A 14,302-nucleotide genomic window follows, 5' to 3' on the forward strand; every position below is an offset into this window, starting at 1 on the left:
CGATCGCAAAGAATAGTAGTAAATTCCATTGTCTAATAAGTTCATTGTTTTAAAAAACTTTACTTAAAAGATTTGTGTTTTTAAGAATTAAACTCAATTTTACCCCATATTATGGTAGCAATGAAAAAAATCAAGAAAACGTTTTTAAAAAATTCATTAAGAGACTAACGTAGTTCCTATCAAATTTTTTAATTTATTTCTTACACAAAAATTGTTAAGGCTGTGTTGTTAAAGAACACAAAGTAATAAAGAGGAAAGTATGATAATCATATCAACAATGGGAATATTTGGGTTTTTTGCAAATTTTTACGTCTTAGGATCCAACTAGTTCATCTAGACCAAAAAAACAACATATGTATGTGCGTACATATCTTTTACAAGAAACAAATATTTTTGAGAGAAATAATTTGATAGTAATTGAAACATATCAAGGAATAAGGTGAAGTTTTGTGTAATCATCTTGCTTTGATATCTACTTAGATAACATTAAAAAGAAAACAGTCAAAGCATGTGCAAGAATAGTGCTATTTTCTTCTATTTGGACTATTTATTATTGAGGAGTTTTCATTTTGCAATTTACATTAAACTTGTTTGTTTTCAGTTACCTTTCAAACTTCCGAATAGAAAACAAAATATTGACATGCTTTAAAGGATGGAAGGCTGTATATATTTGTAGTTAGAATAAGTAAAAAAATATTACTGAACAATAGGGCATTATAAATATCTAAATTTCGTTTTTTTATTATTAATGCTTTAGAAAATAATTTAAGTATTTTCTTCAGATTACATATGATATCGTATTTTTAAGATTAAAATAAGAGTATTCATATTAACTTAATATTTGACAGCAAGAATAATTTGTTCAAGTATAAAGAAACATCAAATGTAAGAAATTAAGTAAGTGTGAAATTAATGTAAGTGTGTCGCATTGCTTTTGGCCTTATATCTCAGGATTGTAAACCGATTTTTTTTTTAAATTTGGCTCAATTGATTCTATTTAAGTGGTATTGGCATATTATTTTATTAAAACTCCAGTGAAGGGATAGAGGGATATCAAGAAAAAATCAATTTCGATTTTCTTCAGATGCATTTTAGAGGAAACTTTATTGAAGCAGACATTTTTTTTCTCCAAAAATCAACCTCTCATCTCTTAAAATTGAAATATAATGTTATAAGAAAAATATTTTTTGTTCTTTCGCTATATCTCCTTTCGGTTTAAATATTAAATATAAATACTAAAGATGTTTTGAAAGAGTTTACACTTTATATAAAATGTATCAAGAAAGGTCTACTTTTTTTTTATTGGAACCCAGACCTAAAATACAGAAAAAATTTTTTTGAAAATTTCTTAATTTAGAGGGAAAAATTTTCATTTTTTATACAGGTCATCGAAAAAGATTGCAGTAATTTAAAAAAATCGTATCTCAGAAACCACTGGAGATAATCAAAGTATTTTTTTTTAATTCACCAACTGTTATGGAGTTAGTGAATTAAAAAAAAACTCGATAACAGCAGAGACGTCCGATGGTTGAAACGAGCCCATATACTCGACTTAGGGTCTGCGTAACAGTTTGGAATCTAACACCGTCAAGTTTAGTGTGGTATCATATCTAATTTCTTGTTACTTCTCTTTCTTTTTCTTTTTTATTTGTTATTAATGTTTGTTTTATGGACTATATGGTGCTGAAATTAATGGTTCATGATTTATGACTGAGCTTGAAATTTCATATTTGACTTTAAGTTTGCTTGCAACTGTTATTGTGTATTATTTATTTTGGGGATTCCTTAAGGACCTTCTTATCACGTGCTTTTGTCAGGAAACTTACTTATGGCTCCGCAGGAGAGCCAATTGTAATTGTTATTGAGCAAAAAATTCACCAACTCAAGAAGTTTTTTTTACATACCTTAAAATGTTTCAATATGAGTTCTGCTGGTCGCCTGTAAATATCTAGTCTATAATCGTAGTCTCTGAGATACGACTAAATTTTTAACTATTGCAACCTTTTTCGATGACCTGAATTTAATTTTTTTTTTTTTTGTATTGAAGGGTGTTAGATTTAGGGAAAACTTTACTTAAGAAAATTTATAGCTTAACTTATACATGAATATCTTTAGAAAATTTTTTTCTTAAAATTTATTCCCCCATCTCTAAAATATACGTATTTCTGGTTTTTTTTTTTTTTGGCTCTAACGCTTTTGAGTCCTTTTATTTAATATCCGGGAGTCATGCAATATTTTTCCAGTTTCTTTTTTGTTCCATTAAAGTTTTCCGTAGAAGGGAGAAAAAAGTTTTTCACTAAGCAAATGATAGAATGCTAGATTTCAAAAATATTTTCTATAGAAATTGTTAAAATTTTCTTTTATTTCTCTAATTGTTCTCTTAAACTTGTTCGTAAATGTTTAGATGTAATTAAAAGTAGCTATGAAAAATGAAAGAAAAACAAATTTTAGGAAAATGAGAGATATGTCCCGGCTCAGGTTTTGAGTAAATTTGTTTTTAATAAGAGATTTAATTTTTTTCCTATAATTTTTTGAAAGTATTATAACATTAAAGGAGTTATGTCTGTCTATGTGTATTATTTCTGAACCTATGCATCCAGATTAAGGACAATATAATACCGCTTGTGTAAGGATAGTGACGGAATTCAAACAAACAAAAATTATATATATATATATATATCAGTAGAAAGAATTTTAATAGAGTGTTAAGTTTTAAATTGAAAGATTTCTTAATGTAGAAATTACTTAATTCCATTTTATAACTGGAACAATTATATTCCTTAAACGATTTGTTCTGTTCCTGGTTTATATAAACTAAATAAGAAAATTGGTTTTTACTGTTCCAGGAGGGTTCAACGAAACCTTTTTTTTTTTACCTTATTCCAGTAATTAAGGTTTCAATGGTATAAAAATTCATTCAGATTTTATCAGTTTTTCTCAGATTTTAACATAATATTGACAGAAACACCAATTTATATTCATAGGTGTGTCAGAAAGAATGACCCGATTTCAAACAGACATATTTCAAAATAAAAATGTGTTAAAATTACAAGAAAAATTAAATATTATTCAAAAAAATGTTTAAAATTTCATTTACCAACTTATAAATATTCCATATGGCTCCCATCAGCTGTACAGATAACATGAAGACAATAGTTGAATTCTTTCTCAACGCATTGCAGATAATCTTCTGTTACTGAAGTTACTACAACTGCGATAAGGTTTTCAGTTCATGTAAATCATTTCTAAATTAATTAAATAAAAAATGTTTTATTAAATGCACTTTTCGTTATTTTTATTTAGTTTCTAATTTATACTGTATTTTATGTAGTTAACTTTTTTACTACCGGGCACAAATTAATTTTTTTTCCTTGCTTAGAGAAATAAAATTATAATTTCTATTTCTTTTTTAAATTATATTTTTTACATTTCATTATAATTTAGATTCTTTATTTATTTTTTTGTTGTGTTGTGTTCTGAAGTATTTTTATATTAGAAAAACCCCGTTTATTTTTATTTATATAAATCTACCTCGAGTATAATTATTTTCTTACAAACTGATTACAATTGTAATAACAGTAATTAATTATTTTCCTAATATTTTTGTTTGTAAAAATGTTTTTTTTTTTTACATGTTATTGATTGGAAAAAAAAAACACGAGTACCGTGTTAACTTATCATTTAACGACAAATGATTTGGGTGATTTTTAAATTGGAAATATTTGTTAACTGTCATTGTTAAAAAAGGAAAAATAATGTAGAAATGGTTATACGTAGGGTTGACTTCGGTCCTAGTATTTTAAAAACATTTATCAATATATATTTTTATCAAGTTTGTTGGATATTAGTCGAGAGGATGGTGAATGTTGGCGGTAGGGTAGTAAAACTGTTCTCTTAAGGGACTTAAGATAAATAGTGCTGGAATTTGTTAGTTTATGTTTGGGTTAAAGGGGTGGGGTTGGATACTAGTACCCACCCCCTATTACGTCTCAGGTGATTTTGGATATGGTCATTGAATAGCAGGTAAGTTAAAAGCTATATATATATAACTTTGGACGGTGAAGTATTTTACAAGAGGAGGGAAATTTAAGTTTATGTAGAGGAGTTCAAATGATGCTGGGGGAAAGTATTTCTATCCCTTCTCAATATAATATTACTTCGCAAATCATCCCCTTCAGTAAACTCCTTACTATTACTCCCTCTCCCTTCCCAAAAACTATTTTCAGTACACCTGCCTTCCTTGGCAGTGCTTGTCTAATAAAATATGTAAAAATATTAACTTTTAAATTTACATATATCACTGAATTTTTTTTATCTTACTATATTATATACATTCTTCATACTTAAAACTTAGGTATTGAGAATTAATATTGCGTTATTTTATTAATTTACGCTAAACATAGATTTATTCTGCCTAAAATATTTAATTATCTTATTTAATCGATAAATATTTATCGTGAAATAATTAAATTTAGAAATTACCTAGTTAGTCATGCATCCCGATTTAAAAATAAAGTAATTCAAACCGCTGATATTTTGTGTTTTCATTTCCAAAAATTTTTTTGTAACAAATTAAATCATTTTTTCAATTTTATTAAATTGTTTACTTTCCTGGCGAATATAGCTAGAATAGCTCTATATTAAAGGGAAAAGTATGGTGATCATGTCAAAAATAGGATATCGATTTTTTTTTACAAATCCTTACGTTTTAATGTTCAACTAGTTCATCTAGACAAAAAAAAATATACGTATCTACGTCGCAATACTTTTGGCCTTATATCATATGATTGACAAAACCAATTTTCTTCAAATTTGGCTCAAATATGTTGGGCATTCGTCTTTTTTTTTCAAAATTCGATAAGGGGAATATCTCGAAAAAAACAATTTCGATTTTCTTCAGATTTTTTAGAGAACGTTATTAATGCAAATATTTTACCTAAAATGCATATATAAATTATGATTTTTTTTTTTAAATCAACCCCAAATCTAAAATATTCAAATATATATGTTTTTTTGTTTTTTAACTCTATCGCCCTTCGATTTTTCAAAAATTCTCTGAAAATTTATACTTCATAAATAGGTGTATCATGGAGTTCTCGCGAGATCTGTTATTTTCCTGAATATACTGGAAAAAGTTCATATAAATGTATGTGCTAAAATGCTTAGTTTGCGAGTTATGGATTGTGAAAGATTTCATTCGGATTTCAGCTATCCCGGTGAAATGGGTGAAATCAGCTACCTCAGTTTTCTCAAAAACTACTGCACATAAAGTTCTGGGACTTATTTTATTCGATTTTTAAGTCAAAAAACGTAAGAAATCACTAATTTTGCCCCTTAATTAACGTTCTAAAAATTTCAGTGCTCATTTCATCGAGGTGGCTGAAATCCGACCGAAATTTTTCACAAGCCGTAACTCATAAACGAAACAATTTCGGACACATGTTTATATGGACTTTTTCCAAGAGTAGAATATTTTCAAGAGTAGAATAGGTTATGAAAGTCCCGGGAGAATATCGCGATACACCCAGTATAGAGCTCTCAAGAAATATCAACAACTTTTTTTTTTAAATTATAGGCCCCTTATATAAAATACAGAAAACTTTTTTTGAAAATTTTCTATTTCTTATTTTATCCTTTGTTGAAGGATGTGTTAGATATAGAGAAAACTTAAGCAAATTTTTAACCTATATATGAATATTTAATGAAGTTTTTCGTAAAATTTCATCCCCCTCCAAAAAAATATAGATTCTGTTTTTTTGTTTTTTTTTTCTTTTTTAGGTATAACGCTTTCAATTTTTATTATTAATAGCCGGGACAAGCACATTTTGCCAGCTTTTTTTTTATGTCGCACAAAACTGCTGATTTTTATAAAAACTGTTGATTTGTAATTTATTTATGGTTCTGTCTACAAAACGTTTTAAATTTTGTCATTTATGAAACCAGGATGTTATTACCTCTCTCTCTCTCTCTCTCTCACTCTCTCTCTCTCTCTCTCTCAATCTCTCTCTCTCTCTCTCTCTCTCTCTCTCTCTCTCTCTCTCTGTGTGTGTGTGTGTGTGTGTGTGTGTGTGTGTGTGTGTTGGTATGAGATAAGTCTACTACACAAAGTACTTAAACTAGCCCGCATAAGGGGCACTTCAAAAACGTTTTAAATAGAAAGAATGGTTGTGACCAATCATTTTAAAAGGCATTAAAAAAAAAACAGTTGTTAAAAATTTGGCTACGATATCCTATAAAGCAAAATGTTAGCCATTTAATATTTTTGACGGCTAGTTTCAAAAGTGAGCTACAATACCGTATGTATTGTTTTTTTTTCTTTATTTATGAATAAATTCATTGCAGAAGCTTACAAAGAAGATTTTACATAGAGAAATATGAAAACTGAAATTGTAGCGTATGAAAAATTTTATTCTTGACCGGGATTCGAACCCGGGACTTCGGATAAAGGTTTTGAATCATATGAATGTTTTAATATTTTTCGAGGTACAATTTTTTCCATTATTTTTTACGAAGAAAAAAGTACGGTGTCGCTGTTACTTTCCGTCGTATGGTGTGGTGGGGGTGAAAGTGAAAATGAATTTCTTTACGTTTTGATGTATGAATACGAAAATACCATCCGTTTAAATTGTTTTATATATATATATATATATATATATATATATATATATATATATATTTATATATATATATATATATATAATTATGAATTAAATGGATTAATTTTTTTTTTCTTTAATGAATATCTTTAATTCACAACTTCACCCTCAAGGGGACTGTGGCTTTAAACATTCTCTCGGATAACACGATTGTATCCGGCAAATTTGAAAGCAATCATCGGTCGGTTGGTTCTCGCGTGATGCGAGAACAAATAAACGGACAAATTTTCGGTTTAATATATAAGAAGATATCCTATCCTACTAAAGGGCATTTGTATGTGTGTCTGTCTGTCTGTCTGTCTCTGTGTGTGTGTGTGTGTGTCTGTCCCCCTTAGCTTAGCACACAAAACAGCAGTAGTCCGAGTGATGTCATTCCGTACAAGTAATAATGTGCTCAGATAAAAGGCACCGGAATGTACCGATCACTAGCGGAAAATCCCGATTTGTTATTACGTGTTTCGTTTAATTAATAAAAGAAAGGAAATTAGTTAATATTTAGCAGTAAAAAAAAGAATTCTTTATTTAGCGTGAGAGAGCCGTTGAACACAGCTCCATCCACGACTCTCTCTCTCGCTAGGAGCAGTCCGTTATCACTTAATTTATACATTACATTTAATCTGTAACCGTATATTATTTTGATTTATTTATTATAATTATTATTTATTAATTTCATTTAATTTATTTATTTAACTTCATTAATAAAAGAAAGGGATTTGGTTTGTATTTAGCAGTAAAAAAAAATAATTTTTTATTTAGCGGGAGAGAGTCGTTTGTGCGCATCATGCGGTCCGCTCTACATCAATCACGTGGTCGCTCTGCGCCAATAGTAACAGTTTGATTAGCAACTAACACAACTTCACACGATCACACATAAGACTAAACGAATAAGACGGCGTCCTTAAGCCAACTCCCTTTTATCAATATGGCTAGTTTTAAACATTATATTTCTATTGAAAATTATTAAATTCTATATCTACTCACTCCATAAGCAAATTTTAAATGTAAAAACACCAAAATTTTCAGAAAAATATTCTCTACTCACTAATATTCTTTTTCTCAAAATATTTCTTTAAAATACTTTATATTGTTACAAATATGAGAATACGAACGTATCGAGGCGTTAATTTCTTTATAAGCCTATGTATAAAATTTTTCTAGTTTTATACAAACTTTTTCTACTTTTATACAAACTATTAAAAAAATCGTTTGTATAAAAGTAGCATATAATAGTCGTATAAACAAATATAAAGGAATTTTTAAGGGAAAGTGATATTAAATTGTACTTGGAGGAGGAAAATATAGAAGTTTATCAACATTTTGGTAGAATACATTCTAATTGTATATTTTTATTATTATTTTTTTTTTTTTACCATCTCCTATTGACTTTTTATATTGAGTACGTAGGACGAGTTAAAAACATTTTTCAATTAAAAACTGTTTTACAAAAGTTTTCTATCAATACAAATAAAATTCTTTTTGTCTGCTTTATTTCTACCCAACATATTCTACCTATTTTCTTCAATTTAACAACAAAAAAAATATATATATATATTATATGAATGATTCTGGAAAAGTAATTGTTTGTCTTTTAGTCTTAGTTGGAATAAAGAAATAACCTTTTATTGTACAAAACGGATAATTTAAAACATTTTGAAAAATCATTTATGAGAAGTCATTTATCGAATTACTATCAAAAATTATACAAACATTTCTTCTATTCTATAAAATATAACTTTTACTGTAGACTCTAATATTAATTTTATCTGGTTAATTATATTGTTATTTTTTTTTTTTACATTTGATATCGATTGTAAATTAAATTTAAGATAAGTGAAAAGAAAGTTAAGAAATTATTTGATCGTTAAATAAGTCCGAAAGAAAGTTTATTAAAAGAAAAACTTTTTATTCGTATCAAAGAAACAAAAAACAAAACGAAAAAATGGTTCTTCATTAAAAGTATTTAATTATAAACTAAATGGAATTTTTAATTTTAAATAAGAATTAAATATATCTTAAAAAATTAAACAAAAAAAAGATTCGATTTTTATGACTTAACTAGCACAAAAAGTTTATATAAGATAAAACTAATTAAAACAATTTTTATTAATAATTTTTTTTTTTTTTAAATTTGATTTAATATGATTTTTATTTAGTAACGAATTTAAAATTATCAGTTCAAATTAATTTGAAAAGACTGTCTTCTTCATCATATTTTTATCAATGTTTAGTTCGCATGTTCCTGTGATTTAATATTTTTTTTAATGACTTATAATAATTAACTTATAAAAGTTAATATCGAAAAGACAAAACGCTGAAAATGAATGAAGTATAAAATTATATGTGCGTTTCATATTTAATAATTATCATCAGGAGTGTACAGAAAAATTAGTTAAAAGTATAAATAAATACATGAACGAAACTTAAAATATTATGAAAATTAAAAAAAAATGTATTTCCTCCTGTTAAAAAAAATGCAACGTAACAATATCCTTAATATAAGGTAAAAAATTACCTTAAATTCAATATAATCTTGTTAGAACTTCTACTCGGACTGGTTATCATGTTCTATTCTATAAACCCTATCGGATTATACAAAATAAATATTTATCTCAAGAAGTTGTAAACTGTTTAATTCATAGTAGTCGCGACAGTTGACATAAAAACTGGCTACCGAGTTTATATGTGAGGTTAAGGATGATATCAACTTTTGCAGTTCATATATGTCAAGCCATTTCTCGATTCCTTAGCATAAGTGATTGTTAACCAGTAGAGAGTATCATTTAAACCTTCTTTTATGATGCGCATACATCAAGTAGACGTGCCACGTACTCGATAGTGCGATCACATAATTGTGAAAAAGGTAGAACTGGTTATGCTATACCTATTGGAGACGTCTAAGACTCGGTTCTTTTTGGAACACGTACATTTAACTAATTTTCAGAATACATAAACATGAATGTTCAGCCATTATAGAAATATCTTCTTTTTTTTTAAAATTTAGGCTGTTTATTGAATTAAATTATTATTTTCCGTTAAATTATTCGGGGATGTGGTAGCCACTCAAGTGAGTCATATTATATTAAAGGTTTTTTTTTTTTTAATTTTTATTTGAGATGTCTAAAGTGATATAAATTTTTGATACTTTATTGTGAATTTCTATTTTGCGGTGAGTAGACATTTTTAGTGTTAGATAATTTTTTTTATAATGGACCTATTTACTATTTGATTTAAATTATTTTGAATAACATATTATTAGTTTATTTTGTCTTGCTTTTTTATTTATATATATTTTTATTAATAGGAAGAAAAAAGATTATGGAGGTAGAAGAATTTTGTTATTTGGGAAGTAGAATTACTAAAGATGGACGAAGCAGGAGCGATATAAAATGCCGAATAGCACAGGTGAAACGAGAATTCAGTCAAAAATATAACTTGTTTACATCAGAAATTAATTTAAACGTCAGAAAAAGATTTTTGAAGATATATGTTTGGTGCGTAGCTTTATAAGAAAGTGAAATTTTGGACGATTGGAGTACCTGAGAAGAAAAGATTAGAAGATTTTGAAATGCGGTGCTATAGGAGAATGTTAAAAATCAGATGGGTGGATAAAATGACAAATGAAGAGTTGTTGCGGCAAATCGATGAAGAAAGAAGAATTTGGAAAAATATAGTTAAAAGAAGAGACAAATTTATAGGCTACATATTAAGGCAGCCTGGAATAGTCGCTTTAATATTGTAGGAACAGGTAGAAGGAAAACATTGTGCAGGCAGGCAACGTTTGGAGTATGTAAAACAAATTTTTAGGGATGTAGAATGTAGGGGGTATACCGAAATGAAACAATTAGCACTAGATAGGGAATCTTGGAGTGCTGCATCAAACCAGTCAAATGACTAAAGACAAAAAAAAATGAATTAAAGGTATCAGATGAGATTTAAAAGTAGATCCCTAGCAACAATAACATAATTTAATTTTGTGTTAATAAATGCAGTAGTAAATTGTTGTTTTAAATAGATGATACATAACTTAAATTTTGTATGTGCTTCTTCCAAGTTAAAATAGAACTGATGAATGCAGAAAGTATAAAAATGCAAAAGATGAAGAAGGCAGAAAATTTGTTTGACGTATAGGAAATGAGGTTAATATTAAGTGCAGAACAGCGTAGAAAACTGATAAGGAAAAAATTAGAGAAGATGTAGGTGTTGTTTATAAAAACAAAAGACAAAGTTTTGGTGAAATGAAACAAGGTATGGTACTATTAGTGGTTCGGATAAAAAAAAATCAGTATTCGGGGATTAGAAGAAATAACTAACTGGCAGGGATAAATAAAAGGATGTATATAAATGAAAAAAGAAATTGAAAACGCAAATGTTGGTAATCTGAGAAGAGGCTACATAATACGATCCTTTAATATAGAATTGAAAGATTTAGACAAGTATAAAGCAATAGGAATTAAGACTTATAGGTCACATATTAAGGCATCCTGGAATAATCGCTTTAATATTGGAGGGACAGGTAGAAGGAAAAAATTGTGCAGGCAGGCAACGTTTGTAATATGTAAAACAAATTGTTAGGGATGTAGGAAATAGGAGGTATACCGAAATGAAACGACTAGCGCTAGATAGGACATCTTAGAGAGCTGCATCAAACCAGTCAAGTGACTGAAGACAAAAAAAAAAATATTTTTATTAATCCACATTTATTATTATAGATTTATAATTTTTTTTAAAATTTTTTAGAGTTTTGCTTCTTTTCGATTTATCTCAATAACCGTTTACATGACCCATTCTTTTGCATTAAGAATTGAATTAAGTTACTTAGTTCATTAGATTTTATAAAATATTGATTTTTTTCGATATTATGTTATTTTCATGATTCTTAAAGAAATTTAAAGTTAACATTTTTTTGTTTGTTTTAGGTGAGTGGTAGTTTTTTTGAAGAATCTAATTTATTCGTAAGTATTAATTCGATTGGTTTTTGTTTTTCTTGACCACACCTTTTTTAAATTTCATGAACCAATCATTTCACTATATTTGTCACTGGATGTATATGATGTACAGTCATCGAAAAAGTTTGTATAATAACAAAAATCATATCTACCTGTGTAATTGAGATAAAGTATTAATTGGAGCTGAAAAATAATCGGGAATTATCAAGTTTTTTTAGACGTAACCGGTCGTGACCTTGAGCCGTTGTGCACTGTAGCACAACGCCTCTGCGCCACTGTCAGTCAGTGCAATGCCGAAAGTTCAGCAGAAAGCACAGTGTGTTTTGTGGTTAACGGAGTATAAATCAGTTATAACTGTTTAACGGACAATCCGGCATATTTGTAGCAATTTTCTCCCTCATGTAAACAATATTAGACAGTGGTACGAGCAGTAAAAGGAATGCGGCAACGTGGAAAAAGTCCCCCGGTCGGTCCAAAACGTTTGAGCGTATATGCCAAACTTGTTTAAGAAGCCCTAAAAAATCAAAATTGATCAAGAAAGTAACAATTTTGTAATATTTCAACAAAATGGTGCGCCCTCACAGTTTCACCTATGCGTTCGACGCACCGTCAATGAAAAATTTCCTAATCGTTGGATTGATAGGGCCGGTCCTGTGCTTTGTTCCTCTATGAAGCCCAGATTTGATACCCCTTAAACGTTTTTCTATGGTGATACGTTAAAAATATTGTCTGCAATGAAAAAATCAGGGATATACAACATTTAAGACAACGGATCACCGCTGTTATTGGCACAGTTACGCCTTCCTTTCTTTTTCTCTTTAACCTTCAGAACCACCGTAAGGTATTACTTCAGAGGATGATATGTATGATTGTAAATAAAGTGTAGTCTTGTACCGCCTCAGGTCAACCATTTTGAGATGTGTGGTTAATTGAAACCCTGCCACCGAGGAACACCGGTAATCACGCTGTAGTATTCAAATCTGTAACTGCTTTTATTATGATTTGAACCTCAGAACTCTTGACTTCGAAATCAGCCGATTTACGATGACGAGTTCACCACTATATTAATCCGATGGGTTCCACAGTTATGCCTGCGATGATCTAATGGATCTGGAGAGAAGTCGATTACCGGCTTGATATTTGCAGAGCGACCAACGGAGCTCATATTGAAACATTCTAACGTATGAAAAAAAACTTTCTGAGTTGGTGAATTAAAAAAAAAAATACTCCTGGATTATCTCTAGTTGTTTCTGAGATATGAGTTTTTAAAATTGCTGCAACCTTTTCCGATGACTCTGTTGTTGATCTTCAACTTTTATTTGATTTTAGTTGATTGCATTGTTTTATTATTTTCTATTAGAATTAGAAATAATTGTTCAATGGATTCAATTTTGATATTATACTTTCATTTATTTTAATTGGGTAAACGGAAAATTGTCATTTCGTATGACCACTCTTTTTTCACAGTAACTTCAACGAATCGGCAGCATTTTTTGAAATTTAAATTTCGCATATATTGAGTTTTAGATTTTATTTAGAAAATAAGTTATCGCTATTTTTGTGAAATTTATTTTATTAAATAAACATTTTTTAGAAATAAATTATATAGCGGAATGTTCTCATTTTCAGTCTAAAAATTCATTTCCACATGAAATAAACTTCTGCATGAAAATTTGTTTTTGTTTGGTTGTATTTAATTTTATAAACCATAAACAATTACCTCGACATTTTAATATTTAATTAAAAATCCCTTTTTTTGTGCTTTCATCAACACTTGAAACGGCATAATATTGAAGTTTGTATTTATATTCGATATTATTTTATTAAATAAAAATCTAAAAAATAATTAATTACTATTACGTTTAAAATACTGGTACTGTATCGAAATTATGATTTAAAAGGAATAACTAAATAGAATGTTGAACTAAAAGGTAAAAAAGAAGTGATAAATTCAAAAGTTGTTCTCAGTCATTTTTTGGTTTACAATGAATAAACAGACCATATTAAAGAAAATTTTTATAATCTTTAGAAATCAGTATATAGATACTTAGATAGAACCCTTATTTTTAGAAATATTAGCAGAAAAAAAAACATTTCTCCCTCTATTCCAAAGTTACTGGCGCTATTGATTATGCTTGATATTTAGATTCTTGGAAGAATAAGTAAATTTGTTAGTAGTACATTTCTAATTCCTTTTTTATATTCCATCTGTACTTTGTTAATATTGATTTTCCGTATAGTTTTTTTTTGAGAAAAAGTATTCTATTTAATTTGGATGTCTTATTTCTCAATCGACCTACAATCATAGAATGTTCTTAATATTATTATTCTCTGGCTGTATTTTGTCACAGTACATTATCTCTTGAATTATTCAACAGAAAATTTTAAAATTCATTATTTGAATGTAAAATGACCTACTGACGTAGATGTTGTAATTTTGGGTATGCAAAATGGTTAGGCGGTCACCGGAAGACAATACAAAGTAGATTAAATAGATATATATCTGTTTAATTTATTTATTTTTTATGAAATGACAAGTTAAATTATGTACCTTCATTATCACTTGTACGTTCACGTGACAGAATAATGGTGTACCACCTGAGTAAATGGTAACAAGAGCGCATATTATCATTCATTACTTTGCGTGTGTGTATATATATATATATACGATAATTTGTGTATTTCTTTTAATAAGCATAT

General features: G+C 28.2%; 1 protein-coding gene across 1 annotated transcript in view; it reads left to right on the forward strand.

The window, feature by feature from the left end:
• The window catches only part of LOC142331359 (forkhead box protein N3-like), a 746,610-nt gene that overhangs the window by 321,868 nt on the left and 410,440 nt on the right, over positions 1-14,302 (forward strand). The gene's annotated exons all lie outside the window — the stretch shown is intronic.

Source organism: Lycorma delicatula, chromosome 10 (genome assembly GCF_047948215.1).
Source record: "Lycorma delicatula isolate Av1 chromosome 10, ASM4794821v1, whole genome shotgun sequence".
Taxonomy (NCBI): domain Eukaryota; kingdom Metazoa; phylum Arthropoda; class Insecta; order Hemiptera; family Fulgoridae; genus Lycorma; species Lycorma delicatula.